General features: G+C 41.1%; 1 protein-coding gene across 2 annotated transcripts in view; it reads left to right on the top strand.

The window, feature by feature from the left end:
- Positions 1 to 12,250, top strand: part of DKK3 (dickkopf WNT signaling pathway inhibitor 3) — a 41,591-nt gene that overhangs the window by 20,846 nt on the left and 8,495 nt on the right. The gene's annotated exons all lie outside the window — the stretch shown is intronic.

The following is a 12,250-nucleotide window of genomic DNA, read 5'->3' as shown; positions in this document are numbered from 1 at the left end:
AAATATGGGCCAGATCCTCAGCTGGCATAAACTGGTGTAGCTCCATTACAGTGAAAATGTTCCTTCCCTGTGAAGTCAATGGAGCTGTGTTCAGTTACAGCTGGTGAAGACCCGTGATTTTTATCTAGACAGTGATCCTTTAACTAAACTTCTAAATATTGAGAGAGAAGGATCTGCTTGGCGTAAATGGTTCCAATACTGCCAGCACTAACAACAACAAGAAGTTACTCACATGCAGAAGTGTTTGCACTCTCAATGCCTATATTGAGCTAGATTCTCTCATCAGTTACACCACAGTGTAGCATAAAATCAACAGAGCTATTCCTATACACCATTTCTAAAATGTACAGGATTCTGATCAATTGAGAAATTAACAGCTCCTAGTTTGTTCGCAGCTTTTTTCACCCCAGGAAGGAGGCATTAAGTAAATATCCTGTTCATCTACTTCCCTGATTGTAATTTTTTTGCCTAAATGCCTGTGCAAACAAGCACTAATAAAGGCGTACTCCATACCAGGTGTATTTTGCACCTTTCTCCCTCTTTGTCCAATCATCTCAATCATGCAAGTAGTCAAACATATTGGACCCTTCTAAAAACCTGTTAGAGCAGTGGTTCTCAACAAGGGGTATGCAGAGGTCTTCCGGGGGTACGTCAACTCATTTAGATATGTGCCTAGTTTTGCAAGAGGCTACGTGAAAAGTATTAGTGAAGTCAGTACGAACTAAAATTTCACACAGACAATGATTTGTTTATACTGCTCTATATTCTATATCAGTGTTTTTCAACCTGGGGGTCATGATTTATTTATAATTATATGGTAAAAATGAAGAAGTAAGCAATTTTTCAGTAGTAGCGTGCTGTGACACTTTCATATTTTTATGTCTGATTTTGTAACCAAGTAGTTTTTAAGTGAGGTGAAATTTGGGGTACACAAGACAAATCAGCCTCCTGGAAGGGGAACAGTAGTCTGAAAAGTTTAAGAACCACTACTTTAGAGTATGTCTACATTGCAGCTGGGAGCAAGCTAGGTAGACAGACTTGCACTAGCAGGTCTCAAGCTAGCATACTAAAAACAGCAACTTAGACGTTGTCGCTCTGGCTGGAGGTTGGGCTCTCGAGCCACTCCGACCTCTTAGACTTGAGAGCCTGAACCCCAATGGCAGTAGTCTGCCTACCTGGGCTGGATCAAATCTGAGTTGTAGGGAGCATAGCGAAATATATGTATTTTTGGTGGTGATAATGGCTTTGGCTAGCGCCTTAGATAACACAGGCAAGCACATGGAGAAAGAAGGCTACTGTGTGAGCTGCGTAAAGATGAAGAGCATAAGAATTTGGTTTTGGAATAGGTTCTATAAGGAAATGGAGAGGAAGTCAACATCTTTTTGCAAGAACTGGGAGTTCGAGAGAATCCTCTTAAAGACCTCCCATTGATATAATCTCATCGTGTTGCATTTACTTCAGTGATTACAATGATCAGGGAATTTTAACAGGTGAATTTACTTAGACCACGTAGAGAAACACTCTCAAAAGTAAATGTTTTCACAAATGCTTCACATCCTGCTGTATAAGGTTACTTTGACTCTTTTTTGATGCGGTTTCAAAATCATCGCTGGTCAATGATGAATCATGGCAATTTTGTATTCAGTCGGCAGCAACAGTGAGAAACCAAAACTGCCTTAAAATTCAGTTCATATTTGGCAAAACAGTAGCAGAAGCTACTGCCTATAGACATGGAATTTATAATTCCAAGTATTCAAATTTTTATGTCACTTTACAGCTTTGTAAGAAAGGAGTCCTCAGATGACCTTTGACATTTTTATCCACAAAAGTTAGTATAAAGAGTTAATGTTTCTGCAGATGTTTTGAATAAATGTTTAGCTCTTTAGACTAAAGGTTTTGAGCAAGTCACTTCTTAATACAATCCCCCCCCAACCTACTTTTCCCCTCCTATTAGTATATCAACAGTTACAATACAATTTTCCATTCTTTTATGGTATTGTGAAATCATATGGGAAATAATCTTTCTAAATTTGAATGCATCAACATTGCTTCCCGCTACTTTTCTTGCAACTAAAAATAAGTGCTAATCAAGTCTAGGCAAAAAGAATGTAAGGGAGTTTTCTGAACATACATTTACCCCCAAAATAAAACACTAATCACCCAGGTTACCAATGCTGGCTTGCAAATGTATTGATAAAAAATACCTTGGTGTGAATTTGCTTGCCACTGAGACTCTAGTTTTTCGTAACAAAAAGTTTTGGGTTCATGACCCCGAAAGTTCTGCAGCACTGGCCCAGGACATGCCTTAGGATTTCAGGCCAGTCTGACTTTCCACTAACCCTTTCCTCCCTAATATAATTGTCCAAAAAAAACCCCCCAAAGTGGAAGAAGTTTCAGGCTACACTCCTGCAGAAGTACAGCCCTGCCAATTGTTCTAGTGTCAGAGCATGCTTGATGGCCTACATTTGGAACAGTGTACAATGGGTTCTCTGAACATGTATGAGGGTTGTGTGCATCTTTTATCCTTTCTTTTGGAAAGATGTCCATTCCCTCATTCTTTGTCTATTCACTGGCTTCCTCACCAGACTAGGGAATTATCAGCTCTTGGTTCTGGGCTCCATTTAGCGTATGTCTTCACTGACGGCGGGAAATTCGCTGTTGCCAGATCGATTCTTTGGGATTGATTGAGCGGAAGTGGAGACCCACTCATTCGACCCGGAAATCGATTTAATAAATCCAGCCCTGGAAAAAGAGTAATGCTGTGTCAATGGGAGGGCATTTCCCGTCGGTGCAGCGTAGTAGGGAGGCCATGCTCATTAGAATTTAGGAAGTTGATGGGAGATACCCAAGCTATTCTACATAGCTTGCGTATCTCCTGTCGACTGCTGTCAAATTTCACAGTAAGTATAGACCAGGCCTTATTGTCCAAATGACTGCAAACTCACAACAGAAGAACAAAACTTCAAGCTGGGGCTTTCTACCCATCCACAACACCTAGGCTTAGCATCAGGAGTCTTCCTTCCTCAAGGATTACTGCAGGAGACTGCCTGTTTCTGCAGCTTCTTCCATACAATTCCCACTCAGCTGAGTAACCTTGCTGGCTTTTATAATCACTTGCTCCTTTCCCAGTTGGCTGGCTCCCAGCCTCTCTAGGTCTTGTGCCGATTGGTCTTCTGTGTTTGCTTTCTTTGGTGTGGGAATAAGTTAGACTTGCACTCCTTGAATCTATACACTTAATGGCAGAGGAGAGGCAGATTCCCACCACACCCCACATCAAAATACATTCTCCGTGACCCTGCTTCTGTCTTACAATGCAGTTTCCCTCTTACTTCCCTTTATCTGTCCTTTTTGCTTCTGTTCTGTCATCATTCAGGGATCTCCCCTTCGCCCCCCGCCCCAGTAGTGACATACTTCTCCCTGTTCTTTCAGCAAGAGTCACCCTTCATCTTGGAGCTTGTCTACAAGATGGGGTTTTTTGCAAATGACGTTTGTGTGCACTAATGGTTGGGGAATAACTATTCTGAAATAATTGCATCCACACAGCCAGATTTTGTCTATTACTCTTTAAATCAAAACATACACATGGTACTAATTCTTTTCAGAAAGCATTCTGGGCTGGTCTGCCATGGTGCTTGTTCCACTGCTGGGCTCTGTGCATGCTGGGATTTTTTCTAAGAGTACATTGGGGGATACTTACCAGAAACCTCTAGAATGCTGGGAGTTGGGGGATCATGATAGCAAATTTCCATGATTCCTCTGCTTGCATCCTATGATGCAGCTATTTTCTGCACATCAGCACCATTTGCAGACTGCTGTCAGCTGGCAGGGAGTGAACATAGTGGTGCACCCTGATCACTGCTGCATGTGTAGCTGGAATCACACCTCCAGGTGACTTCAGAAGCCAGCTGCCACTCTGCTGAGCCATTTCAGTAGAGCAGGAGGAGGATAAAATTGAACCGCAGATGGTGGATAAAATTTGTCTGGAACAGCTTTACTCTATTGCAGTGTTTCTCAATTATATTTCGCCGCAGCACCCTTGCGCAGCCATGCAATACTCTCTGCCGACAAGTCCAGGAAATCTTCCCCTTTTTGGCGGCACGGTGTAGGCTGGTTTCGGCGGCACGCTCTGTAAGCAGTTTTCTGCAGCATGATCGGCTGTTCGGCGGCGCGTTCACATCAGTTTGGTGGCGCCATCTGCTGTGCGGCGGCGCGCTCACGGCTGTTCCATGGGGTGCGATTTGTGTTGATTTTGGGGGCGCGGTTCCGCTTTTTCGCGGAACCCTTCAACTCAGCTCGCGGAACCCCAGGATTCCGCAGAACACTATTTGAGAAACACTGCTCTACTGAATGCTGTTTCTGTGCTTGAGAAACCAGCTTTGACAGATGGGAAAGGATGACCAGCAGTGAAGCAGAATTTCAGGATGCAAAGGGTGCTTTCCTAGAGGCCTGTGCAGAATTACCTTGTGTTCCATCTTCTCCACTGAGCTCTTTTCATGTCATTGATGCCATGCACAAAAGATAAACCTGAGGAGAACACTGGACCACTTCCTCCTACTCTTTCCAGTAGCATGACTTGACCTGGTATGCACAACTCTGCTCTTCCCTCTTCCTAAGAGTTATGGTGCATAGCTCAAAGAAATTAAATTCTTAATTTCAAAATTACATTCCAAATGGTTTGTCTTTAGCAACACCAGGAGCATGCGCAGAGGATTTATCCTGGCTAAACTCAGAATAAGTGCATTTTTTCTCAGTATTAGCTACTGGAGTCCTTTTGATTGCATGAGAATCTCAGCTTTTTTGTTTGCTTGTTTGTTTTTTGTTTTGTTAAGTGTTTCTAGTTCTTGGGGCCCTTGGTACTATGTCCTGAAAGTACTTTAAAAACCCCAGAAACCAGAAGACAAATAAAAATAACCCAAAAGTATAAACTTTTTTAATCATGAGTTTTAAGCCAGTTTCATAGCTTGAGGGTCTGACTCATGGTTTTTCAACACCTGAGGTTGCCAGTATTGTTTACCATGTGTACACTAGGTGCTGTTGTTTTACTCTTGCTCAGTAGACTCAGGGAATAGCTACAATATTGATTCACATTCTGAATGGTTTATGCACAACATTAAGTGCTAGCAAACATAGTGTTTCCCCAGTGAAAATGTAAGTTCTGTTACAGTAAAAAAAAAAAAAAAGTGTGGTACCAGTCAGAGGTAAAACAACCCCAGAGAGTAACCTACATTCTCCCATTTATTTCCTTTAAGTGAAGCTGATTTCAGACCTAGAAATCCTATCGCCACGTTGTAAAACATCTGCAAATGTCATTGTACAGCACTAGTTTATGACTAATGCCACAGTTTGCAGCACATTTAACAATGTCAGGTCTCAAATATAATATGTATGACTTTAACAGTGGTCCATTTCCCAACCCCTTGCTTTTAGGATAATGGTATGTGCTTGGCAATGAAATGACGGGTTTTGCCCTGCTGGAAACTATTACAATGGCTTTGAGTTTCTTCCAGCTAGATTAATTCATATCTCCTCATTAAAGATGAACACATTATGTGCTCATAGAAAAAGAAAAGTTACTGTCTAGACAACCAAGAGATCAGGAACTGGAAAATTACTACCATGCAAGGTATGGTGGTAATTTCCCGTTAAAACAACATTCCTCCCAGTGTAGCTCTGTTATTTTTCTAATTATAGTATTAATGTACATGTAGTATATAAAACAGGTTTTATGGCTTTTTTTTTTCCTCTCTACTCAGCAGCTTTTAGCATCTGTGGCAGTAATGGAAAAGCATTTAAACCTATCCCTATGTGCAGTGGTTTACTTTGATTTTAAAAAGTGAAATGTAAATATTGGTGTGAATAAAAAGATTAATGTGAACATTTTAAAGGGTCTGTTGCTAGTAAACTGCAGTTGGTGTGAACTAACTAGCAGTTTGGCTTTGGGCACTTCAGCCATGGCTGGCATGATGAGCATCTTGCCACAAACATATTTTAATGTGTCCTGGAATTGGTTGGGAGGGATCCGTAACTTGCTCTACTTACACGGTTTGTCACTAGGTTTTACTCACAGTTTACAAATTTTGAAGGGTAATTTCCTTTATATCAGGACGCTTAAGTGTGCAGTGAGGCACATTTGTAGCATAGTGGGATTATTAAAGTGTGCAGTGCATTTTTAGACCTTTTGGAAGCTGTAGTAGACACCGGACATTTCCAGTGCTGTTGCTGCAAGGAGCCAGTGCTACGTTTTCTGTTATTTGCACTGATTTTTTCCCATACATGTAGCAGAGCTGCGTTTGTCCTAGCAAAAGTCTTACTGACTTCAGTAGAGACAGGATTCCACCCCCTATTCTAGGCTCTTAGGTCCTAAATTCATGGAAAATCAGGAGTGATCACTTGAGACTGGTTGAGTGAAGCTTTGAATAATGTTTTGTCATTGTGATCTATGCCTGGAAAGCCAATTCTAATAGGAAACAAAATATACCACTGTCCTGTGGCAGCTGTTGAGATTTTCAAAAGATGCGCGGTTGACTTTATCCTGTAACCCGTGCCACTTTTTTTAAATAGGGGGAAAAAAAAACCCAACAAAACCTCAGATGTGGTCCCGATTGTGTTCTTAATGATCTCAGTAGCAAAGCACTCACTGACTTCAGGGGGAATAAGAACCGGTCCTAGGCGTCACTCCACCACAGCTGCACATTTTGATGGCCTCCCATACTGAAGGATTTTATGTTCCATGCTGTCACATATTTTCCTGTGGTTTAAACTTCCAGTTTTACACACATCTATGACGCTTCCCATGGGTACCCAGGTCTTTGAGGCACCTCATTGCAACCTGCCCTTAATGTGAGAGAGCCTTGTCTGTGCTTACCAGGGATCAGCACCCCAACTCCACGGGCCATGGGCCACACAAGCAGTCACCTCTAGGCCTTGCAGGCCCCACAATCACTCTACAGATTAGCCATAGGCGCATCTCAGCTGTCAAGCCCCCTGAGCAGCTCCCTGGAATCTCCAGTTCCTTCTCCACTGCACACTTGCAGTATTGACAGATTCACTGCTTCCAAAGAAGCAGTACAGCCCAGCTTGCCTGTTACACCTCAGATCACTGCTGCACCTAACCCGCAGCACTTAGATGTGTAGATAGTGAAATTAAGTATGACTATTTAACAAAGCACAGAGGTTCGAGTAGTAGCAAGTAGAAGAAACAAATGGTTACGTATAAAACCAAAATCATAACACACATTTTAGTGCCTAAACTTAACAAGATATTCTTGTGCCTTGTAGAATATTGCTCACCCAAAATCCTTGCAGCATTTTACAGCCAGGCTGGTTGTGACTGTAATTTCATAAGACAGAATGCTGATAGCTTGGTTCCTTGGTGAAGGAACCCCTGTGCCACCCAACTTCTACTAGTCTCATCCTTTGTCTCCATTCATGAACAGGACACCCCCTGCAGTTTTTTCTTCCTGTCGCTTTTTTTTCTTTTGTTGATTTGGCAATCGGTCAACTGGCCCCTGGGTTGGTATATAGATGGTCATCCATTGTGAGAGATACACTGCACACATGGCCAGACAGGGAGATGAGCATCTGTTACCGCCTGCCTGCAAGGAACATGTCCGAAATATGTCACCTCCTAGTGACCTGCCTTAACTTCCAGATCATTAGAACATAATTTATAGTGTCGATACGTGACTCCTTAAATATTATCCATACATACACGTCACAGTGATGATGATGGTCAGTAGCTTTTGGCACTTGATAGAGACCTTACGTACCACCCTTGGGTGAACTATTATGCATCTATCTGAACAAGAGGATCCCTGTAAAACTCTGTGCACCCTCGGTGTCCTCTCCCACTGGCATGAAGCAGTCCCGGGGTCAAAACAGTCTAGTAAATGTTGACAAGATTCGCATCAGGCTATCAACCCCTCTCTCTTCCTCTTTGTATCTTTGTCTTCTGAGCCAAGGAGCTATAATTAACAAGTCATGAAAAACCTTTTACGAACAATGTCTGTCTCAAGCTAATAAATATTTGCAGAATAGCAACTATTTAGCTATATTAAGAGTTCATCTTTTCGGAACTACCCCTCAGAAAGAACACTTTACCACTCTCTGATTTTTTTTTTTATTTTTTTTTTTGAGGTTGATAAGTTGCTAAAATTGCCTTCCCTGGGATTAATTGCTACGGCAGCCAATAATAGCCAAAGCCATGTAAAATATTTTTCAGTCTAATCTTACGAGGACAAGTAGGTTTGTTTGTTTGTTTTTTTAAGACAGATAGTTTAAAAGAAAATATGCAGACCAAAGATAAGCATAGTATCACAACACTATAAAACATGTGTGTTAAAAGCATTTACATCGTGAGATACCAAAAACAAAATGAAGAATTCAAGTTAAAATATATTTCCATAAGAGAGTAGCTCAGCTGTAATGGCATACAGTTCTCCTTTGTAGTTCCAGTTAGAGACATTCTCTTTAATTCTCCCTCTCAAACTTATTGTGTAACCCTTGTATGCAAGAGTATATGTTCAGTTTGCAAAATAGCTTTGAGAACCTTCTATAAAAAGATGTGAGTATTGGGTGTAATGTAAAGACTGTTGTTATATTTGAAGAAAAGTGTGGAAGAGAAGCAGAAGAAAACCCTTATCAAACCCATTTAAGTTTTCACTCCCTACAAAGGCTCATCCATAAGAGTGACTGTTGCGTTTCTTTCTCTGTCATACATTAGTTAGATTCACTATCATGAGGAATAATAAAAATGGTTAATCTCTAAATTTAAATATAAAATGTTAGGCCAACAAAGCAGTACCTGGTTTTAAATGCGCTAGAGACAGGAGAATTGATATTCCAGGCAGCAACTCCATTTTAGGGCCTGAGATCCAAAGCACAGTGAAGTCAATGGTAAGAGTGCCATTGTTTTCAACGGGCTTTGAACCAGGTCCTAACTCACTAATTTTCATAGATTTTAGTTGTTTCTAGGCATTGCAGTAGATTCTATATAGGGTATGATTTTATGCAGTAGAGGCTTTAGGGGAGGTGCTCAGTGCCTTCCATTCTCAGTGGCACTGGCTTCAAAGGCTATGACGGTGTGGTGCAACTTGCAAGATTACAGGCCCCATTACTGCAGCACTCTGGTCTTCATGCTGGGTTTTTTTCTTTGGTACTTGTAAATCATACCATTGACATTAATATATCTTGTTGCTGCATTTATATATTTTAAAAATAGTAGTAGTAATAATGGACTCCAAGAAAACATGCAGCTTTAAATACCCAGCAAACCACAGCTGCAAAGAAGCTGCCGCTTTCATAAGCTGTGTTGGATGCTGGAGGCAATTTCCACCCTCACCGATTCCATGACGAAGACAAAAATTTTCCTGAAACATTAGCTCAGCAAGTTTCCATAAAGGAAGTCGATTTTTTTTTAGAATCCAGTCCCAGGTGTGAAAACAGCTGCTGGTTGCTGCAGTTTAGAAGTGTTTTGTATCCCAGGTTGTTGCTGGTTTTGCCCTAAGAAAACAAACTGTTCTACAGAAGAACTGATGGTGGCAATGAAAGGAAAGTGTTGTGTTCAGAAACCAGACTAACTGTCCTTCATGAAAAGAAGATAAGCAAGAAAACACTTCACCCATTAAAGGGGTAGAAAAAAATTGGTTTTTTGCCATGATTAGAAGGGAAATTTCCATAAGGAGTGAAGTTTTAAAAAAGGAACTGAATGGATGAAGCAAGAATGAAAAATGTTAGTGGGGTCATTATGTCAAAATAAAGCAATGGAGAGAGCAAGATGGGTGGGGAGTTGTGGTTTTAAATCTAGCAAGAAGCTGGTGCAGAAATGGATAAAATTATTCCATAATCTTAAAACAACTGTGGCAAGGTTTCCACTCTCTGGGAGGAGATGACTGCCTAGGTTGACTGCACAAGAGCCAGTTATCTGCCAGGAAAAATAAGGACTATGGATGAAAGGCTATTTTATTCTGTGGTTTAGCTACAAACTTACTTGTGGAAGCTGCAGACAAAGCCAAGGGTAGAAAACTGCTTAGAGATCACAAAGCTGTGCTGCTGTTTAGCAATGTGCCAGATGACGAGAAGCTGATGCTAACTGGGGAAGCCACAAAACTTCAAACAATCCGTAATGTTTTGATTCCAACTTTTCCCATTGTGTGGAGAGAGAGTTTAAAAAAAAAAAAAAAAAGTCAGATGACAACTGACTTAATGGAAAAATGAAGCTGCAAAGGCATCATGGTTATGCATAGCAGTCCAGACTTGAGAATACAATTATTTTTTGAGGAAACTAAAAAGACCTTCCCTTAACTACACTTCATGGGCTAAATTCTACCCTGCCGTTACATCACTGACTGTAAAAGGAGTTGCACCCAGGGCTGTATTTGGCTCCTGGTCAGCACCCAGTGGATATTGGAGTAATCAAACTGTTTAAAAGCCATCTCATAGGGCTCAGAGGAACAGTTGGACGGGCAACGTTGCTTGCCACGCAACTCAGCCTATTAGATACACTGCAATGGGGCTGCTGTAATCTGGAATGCAGTGGAGACTGTGACCCTAATGTTTAGTTAGCCATGGTTATTTCACAGTGGAGTCGCTCTCCCAAAATACTATGGTTGATGTGGACAACAGCATCTTGCTGAACTAATTGGATAGTGTTAGATCCCATATGCACCCACAGATTCTGCCACAATGCAAGCACATCACCCTGTTTGTGAGAGGGGTGCGACTGGGGGCAAGGGGAGGGAGCATTAGAGAATAAACATTGAGTAGAAGCTAGGAATGAAAGCTGCAAAACTGCATCTGACAGCCTGCCCACTCCAGATTAAACTTCACCCGATAACAATCTATCCTGGGAGCATATAGGGTTTCTGTACAGCTCTCTGCTTTGACACTGATCAATAATAAATGAAACTCTTGCTATCAGAATTTAAGTACTAAATGATGTAGGACAGATTACTGCGTAGGGGAGTTGTGCTATATTTTCATCTTCAATTGTCCATGTTGCTGCCCACATGGATGAAGCTCGTTTTATAAAACAAGATTTACTATTGGATTTAAAAGATAACTTTGTCAGTAGTAATTAAATATGAAACTCTCATCCTCCACGTGAGCCAGACACTCCCGGAAGACACAAGCATGTGCACTTACCCAGTGTATTGCAGGCTCCCCCTCTTAGACAGAGCTGGACTGGAGATTCTGAAGTCCAAATTTGTTTGTCAGAATTTTCCATGGGAGGTGGTGTGGATTTCTGACCAGCTGTTTTTCCTCTGTGCTGAATGAGCAAAAGAACCATCCTTCTCTGCTAGTTATTTTGGAACTTGGGTCAAAGACGTGCAGTCCGAGGCCCTGATTCAGCAAGAGTTTTAGGCATGTGTCTAACCTTAAGCATTTGACTAGTCCTGTTGACCTCAGTGGGACTGCTTATCGGCTTAAATTTAATCATATACTTAAGCACCTTGTGAATTGGGGACCTATTATTAGAAAAACAACTTAATTGGGTGGTTACATTTATGTATTACACCTTCCAGACTCTGTTCTTTTCTGTATGAACTATGTGGCCCTTTTTATGAATTAAGCTCAAGTCCTCCTGAAATAGTTACCAGTCCTGAATTAGTTCTTCTTATTAAATCCAGCTATTAATATAGTGAAGTCAAATATTCTGATGTCTATGGAAAATCAAATAGTTTATTACACGCATTTCTAAAGCATTTAATGTGGTGCATGATTACTTGGACTGTGTAGTCTAGATTCACTTCAGCTGGTATAAATTGGTGTCTGATATCAGTGGAGCTTTGCCCATGTACAGCACCTGAGACTATGGTTCTAGGTACTTGTAATATATAAAGAATGTAGCGATTTTCCATTACAGTGTTTAGACTGTGATTATTAATGATTATTAAAATTATGGGCACATCACTGTAATTTTGTGGTTATAGTTTGGGAGTTAAACTACAGAACTTGTTGGTTCACAGGAATCCCATGATCCCAAGGAAAGGAAAGGAAAGCAAGCAAGTGGTTATCAACAAGGAACAAAACTGTGCCATTCTTTCCTGTGATACAAGCTGTAGTTTAGTGCTGCTAACCGTGTTCCAGTAATCTTTAACATTGCCAATCCTGTAATTTTTTTTTTTTTTTTTTTTTAAGCAGCATAGAAACACTTTTCTGATAGAAACACTAACATAATGCAGGAGACCTTGACTGAGGTCACAGTCATGCTACAGCATATTCAAGAGAGAGGTTGTACCTGGCCCTGCAC

This window comes from Emydura macquarii, unplaced genomic scaffold, assembly GCF_026122565.2.
Source record: "Emydura macquarii macquarii isolate MOO-44397 ecotype Brisbane River unplaced genomic scaffold, CSIRO-AGI_Emac_v2 contig_587, whole genome shotgun sequence".
Classification (NCBI taxonomy): domain Eukaryota; kingdom Metazoa; phylum Chordata; order Testudines; family Chelidae; genus Emydura; species Emydura macquarii.
This window is presented reverse-complemented; position numbering and strand designations above follow the sequence as displayed.